General features: G+C 39.0%; 1 protein-coding gene across 7 annotated transcripts in view; it reads right to left on the bottom strand.

Annotated features, from left to right (window-relative positions):
- The window catches only part of PUM2 (pumilio RNA binding family member 2), an 88,554-nt gene extending 70,154 nt beyond the window's left edge, over positions 1-18,400 (bottom strand). For 5 of the 7 annotated variants that reach the window (XM_045844378.1, XM_045844379.1, XM_045844382.1 and 2 more), the window contains exon 1: positions 18,268-18,400. The gene's annotated coding sequence lies outside the window, so the exon portion shown is untranslated. The remainder of the gene's footprint in view (positions 1-18,267) is intronic. The other 2 variants (XM_045844380.1, XM_045844381.1) reach the window with 1 other exon arrangement.
- Between the last annotated feature and the right edge of the window lie 3,918 nt (positions 18,401-22,318).

Raw genomic sequence — 22,318 nt, 5'->3', positions numbered from 1 at the left:
TGTGCTGCAAGAATAAAGGCTGTGCGGGCCAGGTGGCTCAGTTGGTTGGAGCATTGTCCCATACCACAAGGCTGTGGGTTCGAGTTCTGGTTAGGTTGCAGGTTCATCGATCCCTGGTCAGGGTGCATGCAGAAGGCAAGCATTTGTGGCTGCCCGTGCCCCTTTCTTCCTCCCTCTCTAAAAGCAATAAATATATCTGAAGGTGAAAATTAAAAATAATTAAAGGCTAAAACAAAGACATTTTAAATAGAAAGAAAGTTCATTACAACAGACTTCCACCTCAAAAATGCTTTTTAAAAAATTCTTCAGGCTAAAGAGAAATGATAACAGATGTAAATGTGGATCATCAGGAAGGAATGAAGAACACCAAAAATGGAAGTATGTGCGTAAGTACAAAGGACTATTTTTTCCTCTTAATTTCTTCAAAATACACATGCCCATTCAAAGCAAAAATGTCAACCCTGTATTATGGATTTTATAACATTTGTAGATTATTTAATTTACATGCACACTCAATATTCACTATAATAACTATTTCTAGCCATACCATCATGCTACTGGATTTTAAAGCAAAATCCAGTTTGAGCTCAAAATACTCTTTTATCACACAACACACACATGCATACACACATACATATAAAATTTTCTATACATATATATTATGGACACCTATATATAACCACCAACTATCAAGATAAGTAAAGAAATCTTGGTCCAAATGTGTCCCATTACTTCCTAGTCATACAATCTAAGCTCTCCATTTTAATATGACACTAATGTCTTAGTATAGTTTGCTTGAACCATCTTTGACTTCTAAATTTTTCTTTAAAATTTCCTAAATTTGGACAAAGCATATATTCATTATTCTGCAAGTACTTCATAAGATTTCATATTTCTCTTGACTCTATGCCCTTTGTACTTTTTTTAAGATTTATATTTGTGATCTCAATTTCTCTTAAACCTTGCATTTATAGCTCCTATATTTTCCACATCTCTCATTACAGCCTCAACTTCTTCCAAGCATTAACTGCTTCCTAAATCTAATGGCAAATCATACGAAGGTTCAGGATACTGCTAACACGTTATCAGGAATCACCGAATATTTATAGAGCTTTCTAATTTCTTAAGAATTTAAGACATCCAATTTACAAATTTAAATCCTATTTTCTTGACAATGCATTCACACAATTCTGATTTCATAATTCAATTTATAAACATACATTAGATGATATTAACCCCTGAAGTCTGTGCTCATATAAAGACCATACCAATTAATCATTTTTAAAAAATCATGTAACATCTTATTTATCTGTATTCTGAGAACAGACTGTCTTTATTAAGGTAATTGTTCTATTACTTAGAGTGGAAATGGCTCAAAACTGGATTATTATTCTGTTATTGTAAGTTCATGGTTTGACTTTTGCAAGTTGTTAAATCCGTAAATCTGAATTTACTTATATGTTATAAAGATGAAATAAGATAATATATTCAAAAGTGCTTTGTGAGCTATTAATAAAAAACGCCCACCAAATACTATGTATGTATCATTAAGAGCATCATTACAGACTGCTCTAGAAAGACCTGATACCTTCTGAGGCTCTTCAGGTGCTCAGTGTTTGTCTCTCTTGACTCAGCTTTTGTTAGTATATCAGCCTCCTACCTTGCTGTCAGGTTAAATATCAATGGACCTGAAAGTAACGGTACCACTTCTAACATTTCTAATTAGGTTACTTTTAATTTGCAGTAATCTGTAGCCACAGATATCTAACTATGGTAGACAGTAAGATTAAACAGGCGCTAGGAAGAATCTACCTCTAACAAACACAAAAACCACATTCTAAAGTTACAATGCTTTCTTAGGAAAACAATTTGGCATCATATATATAAACGCACATTATCTCTTAAACCTGTTTCCCCAGCTTTGGGAATCAATCCTAAAAATAAAACCTAAATATAAAAAAGCTTTATGTACAAAGATGTTTGTAGTAGTGCTGCTTGCAATCCTGAAATTATAAACTGTATAACTGTCCCACAATAAGTAATATAGTACTATAAAATGGAGTATCATGAAGCTATTAAAAACATTTGAGTTTATAATTAAGAAAATGCTTGTATAGTAATGTTAAAAATAGTGAAAGGAAGAGACTTCTGGTCAAGATGGAGGCACAGGTATACACGCTTTGCCTCCTTGTGCAACCACAGAGAGAATTACAACTAGATCTCAAAGAAATAACACCCAGAACTGTCAGAAAAATTGAGCTGTATGAAGTCTGACAGCCGAGGATGTAAAGAAGCCACATTTATCCAGACAGGTAGGAGAGCCGGAGTCCTGGAGACGCAGAGAGGCACAGATACACAGTGTGGCAAAGAGAGGTGGCAGTGGTGGCAGGAATGGCCTCACATTTATGAATGGTAGATAAAAATTGGGAGGGATACATTGAAAGCGAGGGATACCAACCCCAGTCCAGATAAATCCCTATAACTTCTGACTGTAAAAACTAGGGGGGGGGGGCAGCAGAAGAAACTGCCCGATTTTCAGGAGACCCCACTTAAAAGACCTGCATGGACTCAGAATGTATGCAAACCCACCCACTCTGGAATCCACCACCAGGGCAAAAGCTACAAGGGTGTCAGTCACATACGGGAAGTGTATGAAGTGACTGGAAACGGGGAAAGTGCCCGGAAAACTTCAGAAGCCAGAGAGCTACATAGTACCCTCTCCGAACCTTCCCCCTACAATGAGCCACAAAGCAGTGAAACGGGTTGCCCTGCCCTGATGATTACCTAAGGCTTCACCCCACACAACGTACAGGTGCATTTTCTACAATAGGCCACACTACTAAGACGGAGAGTCAGAGCAGCTCTACCTAATAAACAAACACACAGAGAGGTTGCCAAATTGAGGAGACAGAGAAATATGGCCCAAAAGAAAGAAGAGAAAACCCCTGAAAAAGAACTAAATGAAATGGAGATGACCAACCTATCAGATGCAGAGTTCAAAACACTGGTGATAAGGATGCTCAAAGAACTCATTGAGCAAGACAACAACAGAAAGGAAAAAATGAAGGTGACACTAAGTGAAATAAAAATCTACAGGGAACCATCAGTAGAGGAGAGGAAGCTGGGATTCAAATCAACAATTTGGAACATAAGGAAGAAATAAGTGTCAACGAGAAGAACAAGAACAAAAAAGAATTTGAAACAACCAGGACAGTGTAAGGACCCTCTGGCACACCTCCAAATGTACCAACATCTGAATCATAGGGGTGCCAGAAGAAGAGGAACAGCAAGAAATTAAAAACTTATTTGAAAAATGAAAGCAAACTTCCCTAATTTGGTGAAGGAAACAGACATACAAATCCAGGAAGCACAAAGCATCCCAAAGAAGTTGGATCCAAAGAGGACCACACCAAGACACATCATAATTAAAATGTCAAAGGTTAAACATAAAGAGAGAATCTTAAAAGCAGCAAGAGAAAAGTGGCGAGTTACCTACGAAAGAGTACCCATAAGATTATCAGCTGACTTCTCAAAAGAAACTTTGCAGGCAAGAAGGGACTGGCAAGAAGTATTCCAAGTAATGAAAATCAAAGACCTACAACCAAGATTACTCTATCCAGCAAAGCTATCATTTAGAATGGAAGGGCAGATAAAATGCTTCCCAGATAAGGTAAAGCTAAAGGAGTTCATCATCACCAAGTCATTATTACATGAAATGTTAAAGAAACTTACTTAAGAAAAAGATCAAAACTATCACCATTAAAATGGCAAGAAATTCACAACTCTCAACAACTAAATTTAAAAAACATATTGAGCAAATACCTGGTACAGAAACAGAATCATAGACATGGAGATCATTTGGAGGGTTATCAGCTGGGAGAGAGGAAGAGAAGAATGGTAGAAAAGATGAGGGGATCAAGAAGCATAAATGGTAGGTACAAAACAGCCAGGAGGATATTAAGAACAGTGTAGGAAATGGAGAAGCCAAAGAACTTACATGTCCGATCCATGGACATGAACTAAGGGGGGGGGGGCGGGTTATGGTTGAAGGGAAGAGGGTACCAGGCGGAGGAGGGCAAAGGGGGAAACACTGCGACAACTGTAACAGCATAATCAATATATTTTTTAAAATATTTTTTAAAAAATGAGCAGAAATAAAACAAAACCCATAACAGTCCTTACATGATCAGAGTATACCATTTTTTTCCATCTATTTATCTGAATTTTATTACCTTTCTACAATAAACCTGTGTAATGAATGAGAGGAGGGAGATTTTTATTAAGAAAAAAAGAGTACGTATAGTAGTAGACTTAAGAAATTTTCTCAAGAGTAAAGCATCGAAACTTTACTGAAGCTATTTTTCTGCTTATTCCAGGTTTTCATCTGTGGTCCAAACAGATGAGGTCATAAGCTAAAGAACCTCTGAATGTATGTGAGAGGTCTCTTACCACTATAGATCAATTCTTTTGTTTGCCCAGTGCAGGGGTCAACAAACTTTTTCTGTAAAGAGCTACACAGTAATCATTTTAGGCTTTGTGGAATAACAGCCATAAATAATAAAAAATGAATAAGCATGGATGTTGCTAATGAAACATTATTTATCAACAGTGAAACTTGATTTTCGTATATTTTTCAAGTGTCACAAAATTATTTTGATTTTCCCCAAATATTTTAAAAAAGATTTTATTCCTTTTTTTTTTAAGAGAAAGGGGTAGGGAGGGAGAGAAACATCGATGTGAGAGAGAAACATGGATTGGTTGCTTCTTGCATGCACCCGGACTGGGCACTGAATGTGCAACCCAGGCATGTACTCTGACTGGGAATCGAACCAGAAAGCTTTTGATTTGTAGGACAACGCCTAACCAACTGAGCCACATAGGTCAGGGCTGAATTAAAGTTAGTTTCTGCGGTTATAATTCTGCTTTTCTAGCAAAAGAAGTGTTTTATTAAATTCTAAAACCTGCCCTGGCCAGTGTGGCTCAGCTGGTTGGAGCATTATCCTGTAACCAAAAGGCTGCAGGTTCTACTCCAATCAGGACACATATGTAGTAGATTGCAGGCTGCATTCAACCCCTGGTCAGGATGCATATGATCCCTGATGCGGTAAGGCAACCAATCAACACTTTTCTCTCACATTGATGTTTCTTTCTCTCCCTTCATCTCTGAAAGCAGGAAAAATGTCCTCTGGTGAGGATACACACACACACACACACACACACACACACACACACACACACACTCTGTATATATACACTCCAACATTAGTCATCCACCATTTTATTGCACTTTGCAGATTTTTTTTAACAATTTGAAAAAAGAGCCCTTATCAACAAAAACAAAAAATATTACCATTTGCCTAATTGTGATACTTGCTTTATTGTGGTGGTCTAGAACCAAACTAAAATATCTCCAAGGTATGCCAAAAGCTAATTTTTCTGTAAGCAGATTACTAATTATATGGGGGAAAAACAACCTAGATATAAGCACATCAAATAATTTGGTTGTTTTCATATATACTAATATATAATCCAAAAGATTTATAAATGGTTTGTACAAAAAACCAATATGTATTAAGTACATTTCTATCATTAAGAGTACTAATCTTTCTCATACGGCATCTGATCCAATTCCCTATCACGTGCCTATCGCAATAAATAAGGGGGAAGACTCATTTAGGGCTACACTAAATAGTATTGAAGTACTTTCTACCACCATTTGATACTAGTCACATTTTCATACTATAATTAGTTTTATTTTAAGACAATTAGCCTTCAAAGATTTAACGTTAGAAGTTTTTACTAATCACCAATATCTAGTAATCTGTTATTTTTCTGGGGGCATGAATTGAATCACACACTTTAATGGTATGGGATAAGCCACTTAGCTAGTGGTTGAGTCAAGATCCACACCAACATATTTCAGTATTTGCTACTTGTTTGTCCATGTACTTCCTGGGGGAATTATGTATGCTTATAAATTTTACTAACAAAAAGGACAGTATTACTGACTCAACTACATTGGAAAAAATTAAGTTATATGTTTTGAATGAAATTTGGCAGAAATGTATTATCAATATACAGACTCCCAGAAAACTAGAAATATTCAGATCCTTAGTCAAATTTTCCCAGATTAGAAGAAGTTAGATTATTCTAGCACCAGCATTTAAACATTAAAGTTTTACCAAATATTTCTGTGTAAGAATGCTTTAGCTCTTTGAGGATAATCTCACAGAGATACTCTCAAGGAAGCAAAATAAGATAACTATACATATACAAGTACTTACATATATGCAAATATAAGGCCAAATATTTTTCCTTAAAATTCTCCTAAAGGGGAATCACCATATATTTGAGTCCTTACAACATCTCCTGTATTACAAGTCATTCTCTCAATTCATTTTGAGAAAATACTGCTTAGGAAAGTTCCTTTATTTTGAAAAACAAAATGTTGCTTCTACACACTAAACAACCTCAATTGATGCCCGTTGTTGATGCTTTTAGATATTACCCAAGAGAAGCAGGTCAAAGGGTTAAGCTAGTAATAAAGTCAACATAAAGTGGGTCTAAAGAGTCAAGAATACAAATGAAATGTTAAAGGTATATTATGAAATGAGCCTCCCCAAAATGGTATTTCTAAATTGACGTTTTGTTATTTACTATGCCATTATCGTAGAAGTGGAGGAAGCAGACTGTATGCCTAATAATGTAATGTAATATGAAACAGCACCACCACCTATGAAGAACTACTGCCTCAAAACAACAACAAAACCATTAAACTTCAATCTATCTAATAAAGCTGCTAGATCAAAATAGTACTGGTTTATCAGAAATAGGACAGAGATTGAACAAAATCAATCCATAACACAGAAAAGAAATTAGTAACTCAATTTTACTAATTACCAGTAATTAGTAAAAGTACTCAAACTAGAATACAGAAAAAAGGGGGTGATCACCTGGTTTCACCAACATATCTATGACTTGAAATTTAAAGGGAGAGGAGGAGAACTAATATAGAGGCTTAAATACCAAATATATTGTGTATCCCTGGCTGGTGTGGCTCAGTGGGCTGGGCCTGTGAACCGAAAGGTCACTGGTTCAATTCCTGGTTAGGGAACATGCCTGGGTTGTGGGCCAGGTCCCCAACTGGGGGTGTGCGAGTGGCGGCCAACTGATGTTTCTCTCCCTCTCTTCCCCCCCTCTCTAAAAATAAGTAGATAAAAATCTTAAAATTAAAAAAAAACTGTAAACGTAATTGAATCCTGGTTCTGACAAATCAACTATTAAAAAACCATTTTTTGAGAAAATCAGAGAACTCTAAATACAAAACGGGAATTAGACGATATTAAGGAAGTTTGTTGTAATAGCACGAGGATTGTGGTTTTTAGTAAGTCCTCATCAGTAAGAGAACAAAACAAGTATAAATTGTAGCTTGTAAAGGGATTAATTTCCACAAGGTTAACTGACTCAGAGTCTGAGCTTTTGTATAAATTTAATGTCACTTATTACTTCCTCAATCATTATTTTTGACAAATAATATATGAATTTTTCAAGTGAGCACAAACATCTTTGGACCAATTTTATGCTAGAGATGATACTAGGCATGTTAGCTAATTCTCACTACAATCCAGCAAAGTAGGTACTGTGTTCCTGCTTCACAAACAAGGCAGCTGTAGCCAGTTGTCCTCCCCTAACTGCCAAAGCTCCTGAAATGGCAGAGAATTCGATACTACCACCAAGCACAAACCATTACCCTGCTGATCTGTTAATAAACTCTAAAAGCTCACTCCCTAGCCGGCCTTTTACACTCACCCTATTGCAGTCCCTGGAGAGCTCTTGCCATTTACCTGTTCATGTGCCAATCCGACAATTTCAAAGTTTAGCTCAAATGCCACTTTCTTCACTGAAAACAACCCCCAAGCAATCTTTTTAATTCCCATGGCATTTAGTTGGTATTTCTCAATACATTACTATCATCTGTGACATGACCATTAGACTTGAAAACTTCTCTAAATCAGAATTAGGATGGAAGAAAAACATGTAATGCAATTTTGCAAACTTCTGGTTATGCCACTGTTCAATGAAATGTTAACAGTTACGAGGAAGGAGACCAAAAAGAAGAATATTAAGGATACTGTAATAGGGAGGGAAATTAATAGTTACTGACTATACACCCTTTAAAAAGCACAAGAATGTATTTATGCATATATGGGAAAAAGTTTCAGGATACTAAGTAAAACAGCAAGGTGAAAAACAGTCTGTTTCTATCACCTCAATTTTGTAAAAACTGGATATAAATATGGATACAAAACTGGATATAAATATGCTTATACATATCTATGCATACCTGGAAAACAATAAAAAATGACACTTAACTGTTAATAATAGTCACATATGAGAAAAGAACACATATGCTTTTAATTTTACATTTTGCAGTTTTTTTACTACCTTGAATATTTCCCAAATATTTCATTACTTGTATTTTTGAAAATATTTAAAATACATGTGTTAAATGAACGGACAAAGAAGTTGTATGTATGCACACACAAACACAAAATGGAATACTGTTCAACAATAAAAAGAATGAAATCTGCTGTACAGCCTACGGCCATACCACCCTAAACACACTCATCTCCTCTGAAATCTGTTGTATAGCTAAAGCTAATACAGTAATGTATGGAACTGTAATTGAAAAAAATGGAAATTTGCCATTTTCAACACTAGACCAAGAACATATTATGCTAAGTGAAATAAGTCAAAGAAAGACAAATACTGTATAATCTCACTTATATGTGGAATCTAAAATACCAAAATAATTGAATAAAACAAAGTAAAAATAGACCCAAAGATACAGAGAACAAGCCAATGGTTGCCAAGGGTGGGGGGGGGTGGAGAACAGTGGATAGGAATAATAAAACGTGTTAAAAATCATTAAATATGAGCGCAGGCTGTGAACCAAAGTGTCGCAGGTTCGATTCCCAGCCAGGGTACGTTCCTGGGTTGCAGGCCATAACCCCAGCAACCACACATTGATGTCTCTTTCTCTCCCTCTCCCTCTCTCCCTCTCTCCCTCCCTCCCCCTCCCTCCCTCCCTTCTCTCTCTAAAAATAAATAAATAAAATCTTTTAAAAAATCATTAAATACATTTATATAGTCCTTATTACAGTCAAGTTCGTTTGGAAATCAATGGCCTTCTATCTGATAGAATGCAAACATTTCATAAATACACCTATACACAGAGGCTATGTATCATGACATAACCTAGGCCATCACTTAATAGGGAATCTTATTAGTCTTATTTGTAAACTTCTGAGGGTTTTTAAGGCGCTAGAAAGGAATTTACATGTATACCCAACAACTACGATAGTAAAAATCTCTAGCCGCACCTTCATGACACTTTGGGTTTTAAAAAGTAAAATCCAGTTTGTAGATCTAAACATGCTCTCACCACCTGATTTAAAGGAATGCACTCATGTCATTAGCACTTAGTTTTCTAACCATTTCATCTAGGTTAGTTCTGCTCTTTGATATACTTGTCAAAATGTAAAAATAAAAATAAAATAAAATGGGAGTCAATGAAATCATGCATTTAAAACTCCTCATTGTATTTGACAGTATGCTGTGATAAAACATGATTCACATATTTCTAGCTTTGAGTGTATTTTGCAGAATTGTTCTTTGTTAAGTATTGTCAACAAGAGGTTAGGAGAAGTGAACTGAACTGGGTTAAAAAAATTTTGCCATTCATTAGTCCTACCACTTTACTCACTGATCTTAATTCAGAAAATCCCAGGGGAAACCACAATACTCCAGCTCCATGCTGTATCATTCCTAACAGGAATGTGAATAAAAAAGGTTAATTACTAAAGGAAGTTAACTCTAAGTTTGGTGCCTTGAAGGTTTAACCAGCTGGAGTACAACATGCATTAAGATTTGGGATGGATCGAAGGTATGCCTTCTTATTACAGATAATAAGGACGTATTAATTGATTCTCAGAAAACAAAACGGGCCCTTTAGGGATATGAGCACACCAATTTTAAGGTCACTGGCTCTGAAACGCTCACAGTGCATCAGAATCTAGGTAGAGCATTTTAAAAACTAGAAATAGTCAGATCCCACCTATCCAAAACTTATCTGAATTGGTCTGGGCAGGGAAACAGGAAAATTTTTATTAGCATTTTTTAAGCTTTCCAGGTGATGCTTCCCTGTACAGACTGAGTTGAGAACCTTACGTATCACCATAGCATCTACAGCTCAGGAACATAACCCCAAACACCCTACTGGTTTTCTAACTAAAAAGTTTTCCATCACTCATCTCGGAGCAACAGAAACCAGAATCAAAAACGTAGACTGCAGTTTCATGTTTGCCTCTAGCTGAATGAACTCAGACCACTTGAACTCTCTGGTCCCGTCTCTCCATTTGCACCTAAGAATAACCACTGTTATTTCCTCATATGGTAATTGTGAAGACTAAGTAAGATAATGTATAAAATTGAAACATTTGTGCTTTCCAAAGTATTAATTACCCATCATAATGAGCAAACACATTTTTTCTGTTTAAAAATCAATATAAAATCCTTTGACCAGTAATCTCTTTCCTGGGAACTTACCTTAAGTAAACAACAGCACCAACATGATGGAATGACCCTGTGTAATTTTTTTTCTGCAGGACTGCTTATAGTGGTTAAAAAACAAAAACTGAACCTAAGTTCAACAATAGAAACATGATTTAGTGAAAAAGTTACACACTAAATACTGCAAGTTAATAAAGTTATATTACTAATATAATAAAATGTTCATGACAGTAAATACCAAGTTGCCTAAGGTGTATCATTATGATCCCATTTTTGTTTTTAAAAAGTATAAAAAAATTAAACACCTAACTTTGGTGGGAGAGGAAGTACTGTTGGTTTTCTCTTTGCATTTCTCTATGTTGTGAAGCTTGTTGAAGTTAGCAAAATAAAGTTTTCTTAAAAAGGGTCCTATATAAACACAGTTTAAATGCATTACCATTTAGAGGTTTTATCACAGAATACAGTACAAGTAATCTTCTGCAATTTTCAGTTCATAAAAGCACTAGGTTGAATGCCCAACAATTTAAAGACTTGTGTCAAATAGCTACATGGTAATTTTAAAAAAGATTTATCTTTTTTATTATTGTTTAATTAGTTATCCCCATTCCCCGCTCCATTACTCTCCCCTGCCCTACTAACCACCCCCCACCCCGTCTTCGTCCATGGGTCCTTTTCATTCATTTTTAGAGAGAGGGAAAGGAAGGGAGAAAGAGGAGAGACATCAAACCCTCCTACATACCCTGGCAGCCCAGACTAGGGAATTCAACCTGCAACCTTTCAGTTTGTAGGACAACGCCCAACCAACGGAACTACAACAGTCAAGGCTCTATCTGGTAACTTTTAATTGTTACACATTATCAACTGGCATCAATATACCACCAAGGAGAAATAACGTAAGAAGTGTTAATTAGGTTGTAAGAGAACTAAAGAAAGTCATTTGAATGCATGGTCTGAAACAACCTGGGGAAAAAAAATAAAAACCAGCAGCAGATGTTAGAACAGTTTTAAAAGGATTTTTTCCCTTCATAATTTTCCAAAGTGTGTTCCTTAATTACCACCTCACAGTGTTCTAAGAAATAAGAGGTTCCTTGTCCAATACATTTACGGTATGCTGATCCTTAGCACCCACTTGTTTTTTTGTGAGCTCGGCATTTCGTCCTTCTGGAATTCATTCTCTATGTCATTTTCATAGTAAAGGCTCTGACAAGTCCTACAATTATAACTGCTTACCTTCAACCCAGTACTATCATAACTTTCTTCTGTAAATTTGTTAACACAAAGATATTTTGAAGCAGTATTTTGAATAATTTCCAAGAAAATAAAGAAAAATGAATGTGTGAGTTATAACATACATTTCAACTTTTGCCTAAGAAAAGGCATAACTTATGGCAATTAAGTTTTAAAATGTTTAGTTTATTATCACTATTATGAATAGTCTAATAAAAATATGTGACCTGTACAAAAACTTTGAAGGAAGAGGATTTTTTAGGTGATAACTATGAACTGTGATTTTTTTAAAAGTTCCTCAAGTATTTAAGAATATTTCTCAAGCTGGTGATCATTTATTTCCCAACAACTTCAAGTGAGATGACCAAACCAATTTCCTAAAGATATTCAAGTTAAAAAATTCTAACTTGTTTAGAAAACAAAACCCCCCAAACATCCGAACTACAGTTATCTGGAAAGAGAAATTAAGTCTATGTTAGTTTCAAGGAGTATTAAAGATGCACATCCCAAAAAAGGTGAGCGAGAAATATTGAGTATAATTTAAGTGATATTCATTTAAATAAAAATGTTGAAGGTACACTAAGTTCTCATAGAAAATATACACAACAAAACAAAAACTAATCTTTAAAAATAATGAAGCAAATATTGAATAACAAAAGTAATAAGTAAACTCTAAGTTCAACTGAAGACACAAAACTAAAAGGTATACAGTAAATTACATACGATTCACATTATCCATAGAAAGGAATCACGCCAATTCTTTGGAGGCCACTTTATTTCTAGTACTAAGCTTTAGAAGAAATTTTTTAAGGGGTTATTACAGAGAACACAGAGTTGTAACAGAAAATATTTTCAGCAACATTCTCTTACCAGATGGAAAATTTCATAATCCCATTTTTTAAATAGTCCCTTAAGGAAAGTCATGTACCTAAGTCCTAACACAATCCAGAGAGAACAAGGACTAAGTAATTCTGTAAGGATGCCAGGGCAATATAGTCTACATCTTCTCAAGTTATGATTTTGGATTTCCAAAGTTTTTCAGAATTGTCCAAATTAGATAAAGCCCTTAAATCTCATGGACCCCTACCTCTTTCTCCAATCATCTTTTCAATTCTCCTCATCTCCACTTTAAGCTCCATCATCTTCTTATCACTTTCACTGCACATACTAATCCTTCTGGCTGAATGGCATTTCACCCAACTCATCTATGCTAACTTCTCTTAAGTCTTTTTAGACTCAACTGGACCTTTTGTGAAAAGCTTTTCCTGACCCCTGCAGTGTCTACCTATGTAAATCAACAGCACTTTGGTGTTCTGAACTATAATCACAAGTTTAATCGTCTTCCTCTCCACTATAAACTCTCTCTCTAAAAAAAAGGGGGGGTCATTTAGCACCAACACCCAATGACAGGGTAGCATACAAACGCAAAGCTCAAAACATACCCACAAATTTCTGGTAGTCCAGCTGTATGAAAGGATACAATTTAGGATATTCACAGTAACAAATGGACTTATTCACAGTAACAAACCAGACTTACGTTAAATATTAGCAAACAACTGTATCTTTGGCAAGATCCTCGAGTACTACTACTTGCTGGTGTAGGAGCCACATATTTTAGAGAGTAAATGAAGGCACCTAAGACTTTCCTTTGAATAAGAAGCAATTAATTACACTCCAACTGTAAGGTGATTCAAGGAAGCAATCTATAGGCAAAACTTAGAGTTGTCATCCTCTCTAAACTTCAAATCTTAATTCTGTTTATGTTGGTTGTTTTTTTTTTAAGATTTTTATTTATTTTTAGAGAGAGGGGAAGGGAGAAAGAGAGGGAGAGAAACATCAATGTGTGCTTGCCTCTTGCACTCCCCCCACTGGGGACCTGGCCCACAACCCAGGCATGTGCCCTGACTGGAAACTGAACCAGTGACCCTTTGGTTCACAGGCTGGCACTCAATCCACTGAGCCATACGAGCCAGGTGTTTATGTTGAATTGGTTTTAAGGATTTAGGTTTTACCATTAACACTAAAAGTGCTGATACAGCCCTGGCTGGTGTGGCTCAGTGGATTGAGTGCTGACCTACAAACCAAAGGGTTGCTGGTTCAACTCCCAGTCTAGAGCACATGCCTGGGTTGCAGGGCAGGTCCCCAGCAGGGGGTGCACAAGAGGCAACCACACACTGATGTTTCTTTCCCTCACTTTCTCCCTCCCTTCCCCCCTCAGAAAATAAATCTTTTTGTTAAAAAAGTGCTGATATATACACAACGTTGATGTTAAATGACCTGGTCACCAAAATGGAGACACAAGTAGCTCTTCATCTGTATATAATTCTTTGTCGGTATTTAACAAGATCACACGATACTTTCCATATTTTTCTCTATCCACAATTTGCCTCATTTGACAGCCTAGCAAAGACCTATACTACTTAGGGTCAGCTTGCCCCTACCACTCATTTACCTTCTTTAACATCTGAATAAACAAAAACAGCACTACCTCTTTAGTCAGTTACATTCACATCCCACTGATCACTAAAAAGTCTTTCAGAAATAGTACTTAAAACTCAGAGCTCTCCACTTTGAGAGCTAGAACTCCCTACTTCTGTCTTAAGATGTTCACCACAATATAAATCACAAAGATCTACTGTCAAACTAGCTTCTCCACATACTTATTGGTGTATTTTCTGGTGTGCATTTGCGCGTGCACACACAATCCCCTCCCCCTTCTTTTTTATGTACCTTGGTAGTCAATTGTAGGTTTTACTGGCCTAGGTGGTGTTGATTTAGCCATTTTGTGGTGAGTTTATAGTCAATTTCACCAAATCCCTCCCAGGAAGGAGATTTTGGGAGGATTTTATAGTTCAAAGATACACTGACATACATTTTACCCTACATAGGTGGTGATAATTGTCTTTTTCCCCCTTGTCCCTCTTGCAAAGTATCTAACACTCCAACTGCCTCTTCTCCCTTGTCCTTTGACACTTCGTCCCCTTTTTTCTACTTGGCAGTTACAGGAAATCCTGCGACATGCACAGGTGTCCATATCTGGGTGTTTTCCAATACTCTAAAACCTTTTCTCTCTCCACAAGAGAACAGTAAGAGAATCAGAATTTAAGTGAAAAGTCTGTGATATGTGAACTGAAAATGGATGGGATTGCAATGGCTACATTTATGGAAGTGAAATATACTAAAGGAACTATTCATTTGCCAACCTGCTTGAATATCCAATCCTTTTTAATTCACTAAAGCACTGTAGAAAAATACAAAAACCCAGACAGGGCCAAAAAGTGTCCTGGCAGGTACTCAGTTGGTCAGAGTGTCATCCCGATATGCCAAGTTTGTGGGTTTTATCTCCAGTGACGGCACAGACAAGAATCAACCACTCAATGCAACAGTAAGTGGAACAAATCGATGTTTCTCTCTTGCTCTCTCTCTCTTTAAAAAAAGAAGTCAATCAATCAATAATTTTCTTAAAAAATAAAAAAAGAGGAGACGCTGTTTAAAAAAAAGTCACCAAAAAGAATTTTCCACTCAATTAAAAGGACTCTCTGGAAGGTGACACATGTTTAATTAAGCAAGTCTTCCGATTTTTCATTTGGAGTTATTAAAAGAAAAAGTCACTATGGAAAAAATATATAATATTAACTTTATGTCTCAAAACATACTGCTAGCTGAAACTCTAAGAAAAAGCATTTATCGTGTACCAACCTATATAATAATGCTATCCTGTGTTTCACTGGAAAAACTTGAAAATATTTCTCTAAATTCACTTTTTCCACTACAAAAGTAGTAAATTTTAAACAAAAAAATGTCTTCTAACCATATTGCTAAGCATAAAAATTACTTAAAATATTAGCATCTAAGAAGTTTTGAGGAAGCCCTTCCCAACCACATCAGAATTCAGGAGACACAGGAGTTAGACTACTGATGGCAATCCAACTAGCCCCTTTATTACCGACAGAGCTGCACTGGAAAGCGTAATTTAGACCCAGGCCGTCTTGAGTTTCCTAACACCGCACCCCATAATTATCGGAACCCAGTCACAGGTGGCACAGGACAACCACCAGAAGGGGCAGCGACCGTCCCTGGAGGCCTCCTGAAACAGAACAAAATGCTTTCTGCAGGGGGCAGACTCCCAAAGAGAAAAAGAAAGGGGCTAAGCCATAATTGATCAGTTCCTCTTACAAATTCATCAAAGGAAAGAGTGTGGAGGTGAGACAATAGGAGCAAGTAAGACTATTTTTATGCCTTCTTAAAAACAGGAAGAAATCTAGTATGTCACAAACCAATTTACCCAGTTATACAATTTCAATCTCATCTGTCAGTAAAATGGCCTCAAACTGTGATTGTAAGCCAAAGCCATGAGATACAAACATTCAGTTATTTAGAATATCCATACTGTATAAGTCTTAAGAAAATAAAAAAAAATACAGAATACTTTCCTATCTTAGAAAACCAAGTTTGAAGGTCACTGAATAAAGAAGCATGTAGAACTTGAGCTGAGGAGACAGAAAGCAACCTCCACTTAAAATTACAAAGATTCTGTCAGTGTCTATAAAAAGGAAACAGTTTGGTCACTGAGTAGATTGGTTTTGCGTTCATACCTGGCCCAAATCCAAATCTGTGATCGTAATTATAATCACTCCTGCCAGCTAGGGTAAGTACCTACACAGAAACACCAACTCTCACCATCAGAAAGATTTATAAACAAGTACTGAAAGGTTTAAGAGAAACAAAATCCTGATTATTAGTAGATGTGTTAAGACTACAGTACTGTATTTGGTTTATATACCTGTAATGTCTAAGAAAAACTGGCCTATTAAAGTGGCAACTTTTAAGTCCAACTTAAATATAGGAGTAACTTAGACTTTTTTTTTAAAGTTGAAATCTTACTAAATACTGGAACATGTAAGAGAACTTTGGATTCAAATTAAGTTTAAAAAACTATGTATTAAAATTAAAGTTTATATCGTTTGAAGATGTTTAGGTTTGTTAACAGCAAATCTAACTCGAAGATGAAGTAGCTAAACCTGTGCAAGAAAACTGAACTTAAAAAAAAACAAAACAAATCCTTAAAAATCAGTATTGAGATATATAACTTTATTTTTAAAAATCTAAGTAAACCCTTTCTGATACAAAAACTGCCCTCAAGGACACCTAAAAATTCTAAATAACTTAATTTTACCAAAAATTGGACTTTTAAAGACATTCTTGCAAAAGAAATCCCAAGAACTATTTATGATGGCTGTGCAGATAAAGCAAATATTTTTTTAAGTAAGATATTAAATGACTGAGAACAGCAGCTTAGCCAATTAAAAATATTTGTCTTTATTTTAACAGGATTCCTAGCCAGAATTCCTTAAATCCTCGAACACTCCAGGGTCACATGGTGCAGTCATCTATTAAACACAAATTTCAGCAGTAAACATGCTTTTAAAGCAGTAGACAAGCTTTTCAAATCCTTAGGTTAACTCCCTTTATTAAAACTTTTGATCTGCAATACCTTCAGGTATTACATTTCTCTTAAGCGTTTGAAAGCATTTTTCTAATAGTTTTCCCTAAAAGCCTTTACTGAAAATATCTGTCACCGGTCTTCAGTTAAAAAGCTCACAAAGTACCAAGTCCGAACTTTAACTGACGCGATTGTCTTAGTGCACCCATTATGTCCGCAATACTGCCCCCCACCAAAAAGTGTTTACGCGTTAGAATGAAAAATTGTGAAAAGTGGATTTCTCCTCGCTGTGTTCTCATAAGTAGCACTAACTTTCACAAGCGCGTTTGGGCATAGAACCCTGAACAATTTGTCTTCACTAAATTGGGCCCAATTCAGATGGAAAACTACTGCTATAATGTTTGAGGCCTCTAATCTCTCCTTTGATCTGAATTCACATGTTTTTTGAGTACCTAAACCTGCGTCTAGAAAACACAACCTTCCTTACTACGGGCACCTAACAAGTCGAACCCGAATCGCTGTTTCTTTCACGCCCGACACCTGTCTACCCCGAGCTTCTCCTGGACACACTCAGGCCCTCGAGAGTTCCCACGCTTGTTTTCCCAAACCCACTCCTTCCTCTTCGCCCACTTCCAACACGCACGTTTCTCTGGATCCACCCGCCCTCCCCACCCCCCCTCTCCGAACCCAACGGCCAAGCGGACGGACAGCTCGGTCTCTAAGCCGAAGCGCGCCGGAACCACAGAGCCGGGGGGGGGGGGGGGGCGCCGCAAGGCTTCGGCGCGGCGGAGGAAAGGAAGCGGGAAAGCCTCGAGACCCCTCTGCCAGGCGCACACCCCCTTCCGGCACCCCTCCCCCTGCATTGTGCGAGCGGGCCCCAGGCCGCAGCCATCCCCGAGCACCCCACAGGCCCCGTCCGCCCTCCCACCGGCGGGCTGTTTCGGCCCAGGCCGCCACACAAAGCCCGGGGAGCAGCCCCAGCGGCGCCAGAGCACGGGGAGAGCGAACAAGCGCAACTGACTTACGGGGCTGCTGCGGCCGCGCTGCCTCAGCCGGGGATACCGACCGTTGGGCACACGGCGGCGTCGCTCTTAGAAGTCCTCCTCTCCTCCGCCTTCGGTGGCGGCAATATCTTCTTTCTCCACCTACCTCCCTCCCCCCCACCCCACCTCCTTCTCCTCCCCCTCCTCCTCCTCCGAACCACCGAAGTACCGAGGGTGAGACACAGACTCACAACAACATGGCTGCCGCCACCGCCTCCCCTCCCCTCCCCCCGCCCACCGGGCGCACGCAATGCACTCCGGGAGAAAAGGGCGGAGGGAAGCACTCACCGAGGTGCGGCTCCGCTCAGGGGTTTCCGACGATTCTCCCGCTCTCTCAGCGCCGGCCAGCGGGAACTCTGCGCGTGCGCACGCTCTCGGCGCTTGCACGTTTTGTCCGTCCCTTCGGCGTGCGCTCCCCGCCCTCACCTTGCGGGCTCGCAGCTGGTTCTCGGCTGCCCCGCGGCCCCTGGCTGGAGTAAGCGTCGGGCTTGGCCGGCGTGGGCGTGGTGCTTCCGAACGCTGCGTTCGGCTGTCTTCCCGCGTGGGGCCTCGACTTCAGAATTCGCTTACCCTCCGTTTCCTCCCCTGGAGCTCGTTCTGCCCCAACTGCGATGTCCTTACCGCTCGCACGCTGCTTCCGGGGTGCTGGCACCCACCAGAGCCGGACAGGAGCCGGCTCCAAGCTTTTAAGTTTCACCCTTACCCTTTGCCTGCGGCAAGATTGTGGAGACGCATTTCGGGTGGAAAACTGGATCTTTTAATCTAGTCGTTGCCTCCTGGGCAAGTGGAGCCAGCTCAGCAAATTGCTGGCCTACAATGTTTGGGATAAACAAAGGAAACTGGCCGGTCTCCTGCTGGGCCAGTGATTGTCACCCATGGCTAATTTTCATCACCTGTAGTCCGCTGTTGCCAAGCACACTCCCCTCCGCAGCTGGAGACTGACTCCGTGTGTTTGGTAGGCGTGAGTCCAGAATGGAGACCCGACATGTGTCCCCTCCCTGACCCACAGCTGTAATGTGGTAGGGCGCTGACACCTTACCTGATTTGTTTTCCTTGTCTTCCCAAGTGCTGGCTCTCCTCACATTCTGTACTTGGAAAACGTAATTACTTTGGTAATCTTCCTAGGCGACTGTAAACTCCACGAGGGAGGGCCTACAAGAACCGTTTATGTGTTTCCCAGTGCATGGGCCATAATACGGTTTAATCATCAAATGGTGAATGCATGAGCTCTTCGTTTTCAATAATTATCAAAAAAACTATGACATTGAAATCTTTCAAAAAGCTTTTACCTGTTGCCTAAATTTAAGGCTTCTAGATATTTCCACTTAATGTCCTTCCTGGCACCAAATGTTAAAAACCAACCCCACCCCCAACTCTTGCAAGTTTCAACAGTTGGTAGTGCCACCACCTATTCAGTTCTCCTAAGGAAGAATCATCCTTGTCTCTTCCTCATAATCCTTTCTCCATATAGGCAATTTGCCAAGCCTTGCATATTTTTACTTCCTAAATGTTTCTGGAGATAATCTTTCCCCCTGCTCCTCAGGTCTGGAATTCTGTAGCAGACTCGTAACTAGCCTTCCTGTGTTCAGTCTCACTCTCTCCAGTCATTCCGACCACTGCCATCTAAACTGAAAATCTGGCGCTGGCTGGTGTGGCTCAGTGGATTGAGCGCTGGCTTGGGAACTCAAGGGTTGCCGGTTGGATCCCCAGTTGGGGCATATGCCTGGGTTGCAGGCCAGGTCGCCAGTAGGGGACGTGCGAGAGGCAACCACACATTGATGTTTCTGTCTTTCTCCCTACCCCTCTTTCTAAAAATAAATAAATAGCATCTAAAAAATAAATAAATAAATAAATAAATCTGATTCCTGGCACTCATGTCTTTCCTTCAGTCATTTCATTGCTTCCTATTACCCGCATCTACATTTCCCAAGTGTGTGCTCTGTTCAGGGCTAATAGATGTTAGTCTAAGAAATGTCCCATGATTGCCTTGACTGGTGCAGCTCATGGATTGGGCCTTGTTCTGCAAACCAGAAGGTTGCTGGTTCAATTCCCCATCAGGGCACATGCCTGGTTTATTGACCAGGTCCCCACTAGGGGTGTGTGAGAGGCAACCAATGGATGTTTCTCCCCCTCTCTTGCTCCCTCCCTTCTCCCTCTCTAAAAATGAATACATAAAGTCTTTTTTAAAATGTCCTGTGGTCAATGGGAGACACTGGGACATGCATATTTTGCCTGCTTTCTTCTTCTTCCTCCATTGGGCTGTTAATGGCAGAAGAGTTTAGATACAGTTGTTTAGTCCAGGTGAAAATTTGTGGAGCCATCAGAGACCCTCTCTCAGAATTTGAAATTGATACTAAGATACCCCAATCTCCCTCTGGGAAGTCTCTGGAACCAGGGATCTCTAGGCCGACGTAACTCACCAGGTGGATGGGGAGCACATAGAGAAGAGTGGAACAGAGAGAGAAAAGGAGAATCCTGACCACGTTTCTCTTCCCCTTTCTTCCTGTATGTTGCTGGCTGCCTCTACCCTTGCATTCTGTAACATACTCCTGGATCTGCATTAGTATATTCTGCTTTTTTGCTTAAGCTAGATGAATTGAGTTTCTGTTACAACCAAGAGTCCTAACTAAAAGCCATGTGTATAACAGTTATTATTTATTTAGTGCTTACAGTATGCAGGCACTAAAACGTCCACCTTAACTATCTAATATTTACGGTAGCTGAGGAGCGCGTTCTTACCTTACAGGTAAAACTACAAGAGAAGCCAATTATAATCAGAAGGTACTTAATGAGCAAGGCCAGGTTGCAAAGCATTTGTGAAGGCTCAGAGGCAAGAAACTGCTCCCTTGCCTAGGAAATCAGGAGGCAGAGACAGCTGGAGTCAGAGAAGCAAAGGGCTGGGCTCTTATTTTGAAAAAGAAATTCTCACCTGAGGTCCTTTTTTGTTGTTGTTGCTTTTAGAGAGAAAGGAAAGGAGAGGGTAAGAAACATTAATTAGCCACCTTCTTGTACACACCCTGATTGGGGATTGACCTGCAACCTGTGTATATGCCCTGACTGGGAATCGAACCTGTGAACTTTTGGTCTATGGGATGGATGATGCTGCAACCAACTGAGCCATACTGGCCAGGGCTAAAGGGTTGGGCTTTGATCTGTGTTCTGCAGAGCACAAAACCTCTAAGAGATTTCCCGTGAAAAAAGGCTTTCTCGAGTCAAGTTTGTTTTGGGAAATATTGCATACCATGTCCCTCATGGGGATATTTACAATACCTACTGCTAAGAAGTGTGGTAGTAAAAAAGCCTTTGCTCAAGTACAGTTAATATTTCATAAATAGAACAAGCTATATGACTTGTAGGGTCCAGAGTAAAATGAAAATGAGGGGCCTCTTTTCCAAAAACTATTAAGGCTTCCTAGATGGTGACAACAAAGCATTAAACCAATTATGGAACCCTTCTAAAGCTTGAGGCCTTGAGTGACTGCACAGGTCACATACCCATGAAACTGCTCAGTTCATGGGAATATTGGAGGCACTAAATGAGACAGTATATGGGAAGTACTTCAGTGCTTGCAAGTTCGATTCCCAGTCAGGGCATATACACAGGTTGCAGGTCAATCCCCAATCAGGGTGTGTACAAGAAGGTGGCTAATTAATGTTTCTTACTCTCTCCTTTCCTTTCTCTCTAAAAGCAACAACAACAAAAAAGGACCTCAGGTGAGAATTTCTTTTTCAAAATAAGAGCCCAGCCCTTTGCTTCTCTGACTCCAGCTGTCTCTGCCTCCTGATTTCCTAGGCAAGGGAGCAGTTTCTTGCCTCTGAGCCTTCACAAATGCTTTGCAACCTGGCCTTGCTCATTAAGTACCTTCTGATTATAATTGGCTTCTCTTGTAGGTTTACCTGTAAGGTAAGAACGTGCTCCTCAGCTACCGTAAATATTAGATAGTTAAGGTGGACATTGTGAATGACACGTGACAGCTATTCTAACCACCTGGGAGCTTGTTTAACACAGATCTTGGCCCTACTCCAGGCCTACT

Source organism: Phyllostomus hastatus, unplaced genomic scaffold (genome assembly GCF_019186645.2).
Source record: "Phyllostomus hastatus isolate PE091 unplaced genomic scaffold, TTU_PhHast_1.1 phas_contig_402, whole genome shotgun sequence".
Classification (NCBI taxonomy): Eukaryota; Metazoa; Chordata; class Mammalia; order Chiroptera; family Phyllostomidae; genus Phyllostomus; species Phyllostomus hastatus.
Note: the sequence above shows the minus strand (reverse complement) of the source record. Positions and strands in the feature narration are given on the sequence as shown.